General features: G+C 46.4%; 1 protein-coding gene across 6 annotated transcripts in view; it reads right to left on the minus strand.

The window, feature by feature from the left end:
• Positions 1–12221, minus strand: part of LOC121549735 (abl interactor 1) — a 118062-nt gene that overhangs the window by 49031 nt on the left and 56810 nt on the right. The gene's annotated exons all lie outside the window — the stretch shown is intronic.

Consider the following 12221-nt stretch of genomic DNA (forward strand, 5'->3'; position numbering starts at 1 on the left):
GGTCCAATGGCAGCGAGCTTTACACCACTCCTGCCAATGCTAGGCATTGCGCATGGTGATCTTATGCTTATGTGCGGCTGCTCGGCCATGGAAACCCATTTCATTAAGCTCCCGACGAACAGTTCTTGTGCTGACGTTGCTTCCAGAGGCAGTTTGGAACTCGGTAGTGAGTGTTGCAACCGAGGACAGGCGATTTTTATGCGCTTCAGCACTTGCCGGTCCCGTTCTGTGAGCTTGTGTGGCCTACCACTTCGCGGCTGAGCCGTTGTTGCTCCTAGACGTTTCCACTTCACAATAACAGCACTTACAGTTGACTGGGGCAGCTCTTGCAGGGCAGAAATTTGACGAACTGACTTGTTGGAAAGGTGGCATCCTATGACGGTGCCACGTTGAAAGTCACTGAGCTCTTCAGTACAGGCCATTCTACTGCCAATGTTTGTCTATGGAGATTGCATGGCTGTGTGCTCGATTTTATACACCTGTCAGCAACGGGTGTGGCTGAAATAGCCGAATCCTCTAATTTGAAGGCCACATACTGCTGTATACAGTTCTGAATTTTTGGTGGCCTTCCTAAGCCAGGATTCAGACACTGCTAGAACATCAGGGTTGGCGGAGTGTGCTAACGCAGTGAATAACTCAGACTTAGGGAGGAGGCTTCGGATGTTAACGTGCAAGAAACCAAGGCTTTTACGGTTACAGAAGTCAACAATGATAACGCCTGGGGAGTAGGAGTGATACTGGGGGCTGCAGGGCCTGGGTTAGCCTCTACATTTCCAGAGGAACAGAGGAGGACTAGAATAAGGATATGGCTAAAGGCTTTAAGAACTGGTCTTCTAGTGCGTTGGGTACAGAGAATAAAGGGGGCAGATTTCCGGGCGTTGTGGAATAGATTCAGGGCATTATGTACAGACAAGGATATGGAAGGATATGAATACAGTGGAGGTAAACCTAAGCGTTGGGTAACAGTGAAAGAGATAGCATCACTGGAGGCACCGATTGAGCCGGTCTCGGCGTGTATGGGGGGTGGAACAAAGGAACTATTTGAGGCAGTTTGAGAGGGACTTGGGGTTCTACAGTGAAATTGTATAATAAGAACTAACTGGAATAGGCAAGGCATATTGACATGGGAGAGAGGCATAAAGCAATCACAGGTGTTATTAGAGAGAGCTAAGACAACAACTGGTAATGGCGATGAAAGTTTGGCTGAGGCTAAACAGATAAACAGGACAGGGTACCGTGTAAAGGAACAGTCCAGCAGGCATCAGCTGTGCAGCTGAGTGATCATAAGGTCCAGTGAACAGCAATATGTGAGTCCGAGAGCAGTTCGAATTGGTGCTACAGCACAGCGAGCAGGAAGCACGGCTGTTGTTTGCGTGTGCTAGCGGGCCGGGGCTAGCAGATGGATCTTCGTGGTTGTCGCAACAGGAAGCCTGTTGAAACCACAGACGATTACGTCGGCAGACCAGTCGTGATGGATCGGCGGGGCGCCGTGTCGACTCTAGGAGGTCCCGTCCGGTTGACAGAGAGGTAGATAGCCGGGAGATGTGCCTGACTCGAGGCTACCTCGAGGCTGATTAGCCAACAACAGCATCCATTTCGTTGCAGCTAGCTAGTTGCGATGAACCGGTGTTAAAGGTCCAGTGATTCAGTGATTCCGGCAGAAAAACTGATATGTTCTGGGTCTATAACGTGCTGTGCAGACTGGCCGATAATATACCAGGCTAGAGCTGGCTGGTTGGTAGTGCAGGCCACAGACAATGGTGAAAAACTGCTAACGGTGGTTAATAGCAAGTAGCTAGTTAGCTGGCTACTCCCGTCCGGTAGACAAAGAGGTAGATAGCCGGGATATGGGCCTGGCTCAAGGCTAGCTCAAGGCTAACTGGTGCTTGCTTCGGGGGCAGTGGTGATTAGCCTACAGCAACATCCATTCGGTTGCGGCTAGCTAGTTGCGATCTGGTGTTAAGGTCCAGTGATTCAGTTATTCCGGCAGAAAATCTGATGTTCTGGGTGAAAACCGCTAACGGTGGCTAATAGCAAGTAGCTAGTTAGCTGGCTAGCTAGTTTCAACTGGAGATTCTAGATAAAGGTGAGTAAATAATAGAATCCGTTCCACATTGAGTGAGGCGGGTTGCAGGAAAGTATATTTAGTAGAAGGATGAAAAGTGTGATAGGGAAATATGTACGTAAAATACAAAAAGAATACAAAAAAACAGGCTATTTCCACGGACACACAACAGAGAACACGACCGCACTGCTACGCCATCTTGGAAAACCATTAGTATTCATTAGTATGCTCCAGTCCACCACTTCTGTTAAGACCCATGGGCATTTGCATAGCAGCGAAATGTGTGTGTGTGTGTGTGTGTGTGTGTGTGTGTGTGTGTGTGTGTGTGTGTGTGTGTGTGTGTGTGTGTGATGTGAATAGTCTGAGGTACACTACATGACCAAAAGTATATAGACACCTGCTCATTCCATTTCACTTGGGGGCATTGTCATGCTGAAACAGTAAAAGGGCTCTTCCCCAAACTGTTGCCACAAATTTGGAAGCACAGAGTCGTCTAGAATTTCAATTGTATGCTGTAGCGTTAAGATTTCCCTTCACTGGACCTAAAGGGGCCTAGCCCGAACCATGAAAAACAGCCCCAGACCATTACTCCTCCACCAAACTTTACCGTTGGACTGCCAGATGGTGAAGCGTGATTCATCACTCTAGAGAACGCGTTTCCAATGCTCCAGGGTCCAATGGCAGCGAGCTTTACACCACTCCTGCCAATGCTTGGCATTGCGCATGGTGATCTTATGCTTATGTGCGGCTGCTCGGCCATGGAAACCCATTTCATTAAGCTCCCGACGAACAGTTCTTGTGCTGACGTTGCTTCCAGAGGCAGTTTGGAACTCGGTAGTGAGTGTTGCAACCGAGGACAGGCGATTTTTATGCGCTTCAGCACTTGCCGGTCCCGTTCTGTGAGCTTGTGTGGCCTACCACTTCGCGGCTGAGCCGTTGTTGCTCCTAGACGTTTCCACTTCACAATAACAGCACTTACAGTTGACCGGGGCAGCTCTTGCAGGGCAGAAATTTGACGAACTGACTTGTTGGAAAGGTGGCATCCTATGACGGTGCCACGTTGAAAGTCACTGAGCTCTTCAGTAAGGCCATTCTACTGCCAATGTCTATGGAGATTGCATGGCTGTGTGCTCGATTTTATACACCTGTCAGCAACGGATGTGGCTGAAATAGCCGAATCCTCTAATTTGAAGGCCACATACTGCTGTATATATAGTGTATGTGTGTGCACACTGCGATATGAGCCAGGTCATAGGTCACCAAAGCCTTCACAAACAGGATCTCTCAGGTTGACCCCATGTCACACAGTGTAGCCCCTTGAATTTCAGGGCTCATTCCAGGGAGTATGATATATATAGACATATAACACCAGTGATACTTTTGGTAACGTAGTGTACAGTGTATGTGGACACCTGCTCGTCGAACATCTCATTCCAAAATCATGGGCATTAATATGGAGTAGGTCCCCCCTTTGCTGCTATAACAGCCTCCACTCTTCTGGGAAGGCTTTCCACTAGATGTTGGAACATTGCTGCGGGGACTTGCTTCCATTCAGACACAAGAGCATTAGTGAGGTCGGGCACTGAGGTTGGGCGATTAGGCCTGACTCGCAGTTGGCGTTCCAATTCATCCCAAAGGTGTTCGATGGGGTTGAGGTCAGGGCTCTGTGCAGGCCAATCAAGTTCTTCCACACTTTATTCGCTAGATGTATAAATGTGAAGCATTCCACTCATTCCAGGGGCCTCATTTATCAATCATGCATAGGCACAAATCAGTGCATAAATGTGGGATCATTTCCACGCAAAGTGTGAGATTTATCATTATGAACGTTTGCTTGAGTGAGCATAAATCTACGTAGTGGATTTATCTATGCCTGAGTAGGCATAGTGCCAAGTGTTGGAGTCAGGGAACTGATTGTCAAGCATGGAATGTATGTTCAAAATGTATATATGTTCAAAAATGTGTAAAATTGTGAGCGTAAAATTGTAAAATTGTGAGCGTAATAATAATACAAAAGTTTAATTTATGAATATTTATTTCCATAGTGAATTCATGCAACATATATTTTACAGGCTAGATCATACACTGCTCAAAAAAATAAAGGGAACACTTAAACAACACAATGTAACTCCAAGTCAATCACACTTCTGTGAAATCAAACTGTCCACTCAACACTGATTGACAATACATTTCACATGCTGTTGTGCAAATGGAATAGACAACAGGTGGAAATTATAGGCAATTAGCAAGACACCCCCAATAAAGAAGTGGTTCTGCAAGTGGTGACCACAGACCACTTCTCAGTTCCTATGCTTCCTGGCTGATGTTTTGGTCACTTTTGAATGCTGGCGGTGCTTTCACTCTAGTGGTAGCATGAGACGGAGTCTACAACCCACACAAGTGGCTCAGGTAGTGCAGCTCATCCAGGATGGCACATCAATGCGAGCTGTGGCAAGAAGGTTTGCTGTGTCTGTCAGCGTAGTGTCCAGAGCATGGAGGCGCTACCAGGAGACAGGCCAGTACATCAGGAGACGTGGAGGAGGCCGTAGGAGGGCAACAACCCAGCAGCAGGACCGCTACCTCCGCCTTTGTGCAAGGAGGAGCAGGAGGAGCACTGCCAGAGCCCTGCAAAATGACCTCCAGCAGGCCACAAATGTGCATGTGTCTGCTCAAACGGTCAGAAACAGACTCCATGAGGTTGGTATGAGGGCCCGACGTCCACAGGTGGGGGTTGTGCTTACAGCCCAACACCGTGCAGGACGTTTGGCATTTGCCAGAGAACACCAAGATTGGCAAATTCGCCACTGGCGCCCTGTTCTCTTCACAGATGAAAGCAGGTTCACACTGAGCACATGTGACAGACGTGACAGAGTCTGGAGACGCCATGGAGAACGTTCTGCTGCCTGCAACATCCTCCAGCATGACCGGTTTGGCGGTGGGTCAGTCATGGTGTGGGGTGGCATTTCGTTGGGGTGCCGCACAGCCCTCCATGTGCTCGCCAGAGGTAGCCTGACTGCCATTACGTACCGAGATGAGATCCTCAGACCCCTTGTGAGACCATGTGCTGGTGCGGTTGGCCCTGGGTTCCTCCTAATGCAAGACAATGCTAGACCTCATGTGGCTGGAGTGTGTCAGCAGTTCCTGCAAGAGGAAGGCATTGATGCTATGGACTGGCCCGCCCGTTCCCCAGACCTGAAGCCAATTGAGCACATCTGGGACATCATGTCTCGCTCCATCCACCAACGCCACGTTGCAACACAGACTGTCCAGGAGTTGGCAGATGCTTTAGTCCAGGTCTGGGAGGAGATCCCTCAGGAGACCATCCGCCACCTCATCAGGAGCATGCCCAGGCGTTGTAGGGAGGTCATACAGGCACGTGGAGGCCACACACACTACTGAGCCTCATTTTGACTTGTTTTAAGGACATTACATCAAAGTTGGATCAGCCTGTAGTGTGGTTTTCCACTTTAATTTTGAGGGTGACTCCAAATCCAGACCTCCATGGGTTGATACATTTGATTTCCATTGATAATTTTTGTGTGATTTTGTTGTCAGCACATTCAACTATGTAAAGAAAAAAAGTATTTAATAAGATTATTTAATTCATTCAGATCTAGGATGTGTTGTTTGTGTTCCCTTAATTTTTTTGAGCAGTGTATAATTTGACCACATCCGTGCATTTGTTACGATAATAATCCATAAAACATGTACATTAAATAGTACAAGAACACTAAGATAACCTGCCTAAATTACTACCGACCCGTAGCACTCACGTCTGTACCAATGAAGTGCTTTGAAAGGCTGGTCATGGCTCAAATCAACACCATTATCCCAGAAACCCTAGACCCACTCCAATTTGCATACCGCCCCAACAGATCCACAGATGATGCAATCTCTATTGCACTCCACACTGCCCTTTCCCACCTGGACAAGAGAAACACCTACAGTGGGGAGAACAAGTATTTGATACACTGCCGATTTTGCAGGTTTTCCTACTTACAAAGCATGTAGAGGTCTGTAATTTTTATCATAGGTACACTTCAACTGTGAGAGACGGAATCTAAAACAAAAATCCAGAAAATCACATTGTATGATTTTTAAGTAATTAATTTGCATTTTATTGCGTGACATAATTATTTGATCACCTACCAACCAGTAAGAATTCTGGCTCTCACAGACCTGTTAGTTTTTCTTTAAGAAGCCCTCCTGTTCTCCACTCATTACCTGTATTAACTGCACCTGTTTGAACTCGTTACCTGTATAAAAGACACCTGTCCACACACTCAATCAAACAGACTCCAACCTCTCCACAATGGCCAAGACCAGAGAGCTGTGTAAGGACATCAGGGATAAAATTGTAGACCTGCACAAGGCTGGGATGGGCTACAGGACAATAGGCAAGCAGCTTGGTGAGAAGGCAACAACTGTTGGCGCAATTATTAGAAAATGGAAGAAGTTCAAGATGACGGTCAATCACCCTCGGTCTGGGGCTCCATGCAAGATCTCACCTCGTGGGGCATCAATGATCATGAGGAAGGTGAGGGATCAGCCCAGAACTACACGGCAGGACCTGGTCAATGACCTGAAGAGAGCTGGGACCACAGTCTCAAAGAAAACCATTAGTAACACACTACGCCGTCATGGATTAAAATCCTGCAGCGCACGCAAGGTCCCCCTGCTCAAGCCAGCGCATGTCCAGGCCCGTCTAAAGTTTGCCAATGACCATCTGGATGATCCAGAGGAGGAATGGGAGAAGGTCATGTGGTCTGATGAGACAAAAATATAGCTGAAATGAAAGTCCGTATTGCCCAGCGACAGCCCCGAAACCTGAAGGATCTGGAGAAGGTCTGTATGGAGGAGTGGGCCAGAATCCCTGCTGCAGTGTGTGCAAACCTGGTCAAGACCTACAGGAAACGTATGATCTCTGTAATTGCAAACAAAGGTTTCTGTACCAAATATTAAGTTCTGCTTTTCTGATGTATCAAATACTTATGTCATGCAATAAAATGCAAATGAATTACTTAAAAATCATACAATGTGATTTTCTTGATGTTTTAGATTCCGTCTCTCACAGTTGAAGTGTACCTATGATAAAAATTACAGACCTCTACATGCTTTGTAAGTAGGAAAACCTGCAAAATCGGCAGTGTATCAAATACTTGTTCTCCCCACTGTATATATATATATATATATATATATATATATATATATCTGAATGCACAGAACGTCACTGTGGGCCATGCAATATTCATGTAAAGTCCCTCTGGGCCTTGCCCTGCATTAATGAGAGAAATTACACTTTCTGTCTCCTGCCAATGCTTTGAACTTTGGCACAAATGATGTGAGAGCAACTCTGAGACACTGGTGCAGGTGTTCATTGGTGAACCTGGTGCGGTATTTGTTTTTAAATAAAGTTCATTTTGGAGAAGGCAGATTCACAGCTGTATGTGGAGCCAAACATGGTCAGGATGTCTAGTGGCAGTTTCTTCAGAACAGGGGCATCAGCTGCAGGCGCCATCTTTCCCCAGAGACTGACAGGGTCACCATCACCAGCCTGCTCCTTCAGAGCCAATCACCAGCCTGCTCCTTCAGAGCCAATCACCAGCCTGCTCCTTCAGAGCCAATCACCAGCCTGCTCCTTCAGAGCCAATCACCAGCCTGCTCCTTCAGAGCCAATCACCAGCCTGCTCCTTCAGAGCCAATCACCAGCGTGCTCCTTCAGAGCCAATCACCAGCGTGCTCCTTCAGAGCCAATCACCAGCGTGCTCCTTCAGAGCCAATCACCAGCGTGCTCCTTCAGAGCCAATCACCAGCGTGCTCCTTCAGAGCCAATCACCAGCGTGCTCCTTCAGAGCCAATCACCAGCGTGCTCCTTCAGAGCCAATCACCAGCGTGCTCCTTCAAAGACACATTTTTGTTGCAGCTCAATCAACTCCATTTGCAGTGATGCAACATCTACCCATCTGAAGATCCGTTTGGCTTCTTCTGACAACTTTGCCACATTTGTGACCAAGAAGGGGGGTTCTAGATGAGCAGGAGCAGTTTTCTTCCAATAGTGAAGTCATCAAAGCGAGCCTTGAAGTTCTCCATCAGCTTCTGGATGATATCAACATGGTTGGGAACATCTTTGTCTCCTTGCGTTTGCACCAGAAGATTGGGGGAAGTGGACAAGTTCTCCCTGGAGATCATTCTTGAAAAGCTCAAATTTCTTCTGGAATGCCCTGACTGCTGTTATCATATCACACACTGTGTTGTCCCGTCCCTGCAGCTTAACATTCAGTTGATTGAGGTGTGATGTCATGTCTGTCAAAAATGCAACTGTTTCTATCTTCTCATCATCTTACAAAAAACACTGAAAACTGAGTTCCCTTGTCACTCTTTTGCTCTGATCCGCTACAAGATCCGCTACAAGACCATGGTGCTTGCCTATGGAGCAGTGAGGGGAACGGCACCTCTGTACCTTCAGGCTCTGATCAGTCCCTACACCCAAACGAGGGCATTGCGTTCATCCACCTCTGGCCTGCTGGCTCCCCTTCCTCTGCGGAAGCATAGCTCCCGCTCAGCCCAGTCAAAACGGTTCGCTGCTCTGGCACCCCAATGGTGGAACAAGCTCCCTCACGACGCCAGGACAGCGGAGTCACTCACCACCTTCCGGAGACATTTGAAACCCCACCTCTTTAAGGAATACCTGGGATAGGATAAAGTGTTCCTTCCAACCCCCCCCCCCCCAAATTGTAAAGTGGTTATCCCACTGGCTATAGGGTGAACGCACCAATTTGTGAGTCGCTCTGGCTAAGAGCGTCTGCTAAATGACGTTAATGTGCCCTTGAGCAAGGCACTTAACCCTAATTGCTCCTGTAAGTCGCTCTGGATAAGAGCGTCTGCTAAATGACTAAAATGTAAATGTAAAAAAATAAGAAAGCTTTGATTTCCTCCTGAATGGCCCAAAAACGTTCCAAAACCCTGCCTTTGCTGAGCCATCTGACATTGTTGTGCAGTAGTAAGTCATCAAAACTGGTATTGGCCTCTGTCAGAATGCCTCGTAGCAGGCACTGTTATAGGGATGATGTTGCTCTCAAAAAGTTGATCAGTTCCATCATCGTTCTCATGACCTCAGAATACTATTTTCCCAGACTGGCAACACAGGACAGATTGATGGATGATGCAGCGGTATGACGTCAGGTCAGGATGGTCCTCTTTCAAACGTGCAACCAGTCCCCTCCATCTGTCCTATCACGGCTGGAGCCCCATCTGTCCTATCACGGCTGGAGCTCCATCTGTCCTATCACGGCTGGAGCTCCATCTGTCCTATCACGGCTGGAGCTCCATCTGTCCTATCACGGCTGGAGCTCCATCTGTCCTATCACGGCTGGAGCTCCATCTGTCCTATCACGGCTGGAGCTCCATCTGTCCTATCACGGCTGGAGCTCCATCTGTCCTATCACGGCTGGATGGTGGAGACCACTGACTTCAGATCTTTCCCCCTTTCTGTCAGCATCCCGTTGATGGCCTCATGGATATCCTCTCCCCGTTTGTGTGCTTCTAGATTTATTAAGCCCAACAGCTCCTCACAGAATTCCTTCTTAGTTTCGTTATAAAATCTGACAAACACCAGACGCTGGGCATTATCAGTGTTATCCGTTGATTCATCCACAGCTAATGAAATGCGTGGTGCATTCTGAATGGCCTCATCAAGTTGTGAAGTTAAATCTTCAGCTAATATTTCAGTTCTCCTTGTTGCTGTGGAATCTGACAGTGGGATCCGTTGGATTTTTTTTCCCTGCGCTCATCTTTTTGTTTACCTTCAAGCAAGGTGTCAGCAACTTCACACATGCATTCTTGTACCATCTCAGCGTCTGAATTTTTTTTATTTTTTGTGTTTTCCCAAAACCCAAGCTATCCTCAGTGAACACTCCATTGCACGTTGGTTGGGCTGTCAGGGAATTGACAAGGTGAACCTCTCATATGGGGATTTAAATTGGTTAATCCAGTTTGTTCTCACCTCTGTGTTCAGGGGATACGTCTGATCCAATGTACTGGTGTCATAATGGCGCTTAACATTGACACTTTTCAGGAGAGCTACGGACTCACTGCTGTAAGGTTCTGTATTTGTTTTCTTAGTTCACCTTGTGTTCGTGAACGTAGCCCTGTTTCTTTGTGTTCTTGAACGTAGCCCTGTTTCTTTGTGTTCTTGAACGTAGCCCTGTTTCTTTGTGTTCTTGAACGTAGCCCTGTTTCTTTGTGTTCTTGAACGTAGCCCTGTTTCTTTGTGTTCTTGAACGTAGCCCTGTTTCTTTGTGTTCTTGAACGTAGCCCTGTTCCTTTGTGTTCGTGAACGTAGCCCTATTTCTTTGTGTTCTTGAACGTAGCCCTGTTTCTTTGTGTTCTTGAACGTAGCCCTGTTTCTTTGTGCTCTTGAACGTAGCCCTGTTTCTTTGTGTTCTTGAACGTAGCTCTGTTTCATTGTGTTCTTGAACGTAGCCCTGTTTCTTTGTGTTCTTGAACGTAGCCCTGTTTCTTTGTGTTCGTGAATGTAGCCCTGTTTCTTTGTGTTCTTGAACGTAGCCCTGTTTCTTTGTGCTCTTGAACGTAGCCCTGTTTCTTTGTGTTCTTGAACGTAGCTCTGTTTCATTGTGTTCTTGAACGTAGCCCTGTTTCTTTGTGTTCTTGAACGTAGCCCTGTTTCTTTGTGTTCTTGAACGTAGCCCTGTTTCTTTGTGTTCTTGAACATAGCCCTGTTTCTTTGTGTTCTTGAATGTAGCCTTGTTTCTTTGTGTTCTTGAACGTAGCCCTGTTTCTTTGTGTTCTTGAACGTGGCCCTGTTTCTTTGTGTTCTTGAACGTGGCCCTGTTTCTTTGTGTTCTTGAACGTAGCCCTGTTTCTTTGTGTTCTTGAACGTAGCCCTGTTTCTTTGTGTTCTTGAACGTAGCCCTGTCTTTCATTTTTTGTTCATTGATTTCACCTGTGTTAGTTACTCACCTGGTCTCATCAGCTCCTTATTTAGTTCAGTTCTTTCTGTTTGTGCCTTGTGAGGTGGTTATTTGTTTTGACTCTACTAAGCCTTTTTTATAGCTCGTTTGTGAGAACCAGTTATAGCCTTCAGTCCTAGTTTTGATTCTCCTGCCTGTTTGCCTACCTGTGTATGACCATTGCCTGCCTGTGACCACGATCCCTGCCTTCTGTGAAGGCGTAATAAACACCTGCCGTTCTCTGCGCGTGAATCTACACCTTTTTCTCCCTGACTATTCATTACAACTGCATATCAGGCACATTGGTTTTGTATTAGTGGCGGGGAGAATGAATAAATACTGTTCCGTCCACTCGTCTTTGAATATACCGTTTTCAGAGTAAACCTTTTTTTTTTTTTTTGAACAAGCCATATTAACAAAGATACTGGTAACTAAGCTCCTTCTATCTGTGATATTAACAGTTGAACCGCGGTCAGATCTTTCCGTTTCTTTCTGCCTGCTAGTCGCAAGGTTCCGCGGAGGATATTTTGATTAATGTGATTGGGTAAGACGCAGCCTCTTGTATTTGCATATAACCACGCGATTGGATTAGACGGGGCACTAGCTGAGGCGCGGGCGTTGCTTCGAGAGAGAGAGGTTGTTGAGTTAAAGAGGACGTTGCGCCCGGTTGATTTTTTTTTTTTAAAGCTGTCTAAATATAATGTATTGACTTTTATATAACAAAATGTGATGTTGTCCGGTCCGGATTGACCCTTCTCTGGGTCCGGAACCGGACCGCGGTCCGCCAGTCGAGTTGGGCTGTACTACTGTATACCGGCATGAGTCTATATCTATTATCCAGTATCTATTTCATTAAAAGCACAGAAACATCCTCCCCATGATCCCTAGAAACATTACATTAAAGTTGCCCCTATTGCTATATAACTAACACAGTAATGACTACTAAATAACTGTTAACAACGTAGCAGTTATAGGTTTTACTGTGTAATTACATGGTAATAGGGTTGTTGCAGAATTAGTTATTACCCAATTAGAACAAGTAATGTGTAATTACACATCCACTTGGTGAAGGTTATTCCACATGTGTAACTACTGATGTAATTACACATCCACTTGGTGAAGGTTATTCCACATGTAACTACTAATGTAATTACACATTCACTTCGTGAAGGTTATTCCACATGTAA

The sequence above is a fragment of the Coregonus clupeaformis genome, chromosome 34, assembly GCF_020615455.1.
Source record: "Coregonus clupeaformis isolate EN_2021a chromosome 34, ASM2061545v1, whole genome shotgun sequence".
NCBI classification, from domain to species: domain Eukaryota; kingdom Metazoa; phylum Chordata; class Actinopteri; order Salmoniformes; family Salmonidae; genus Coregonus; species Coregonus clupeaformis.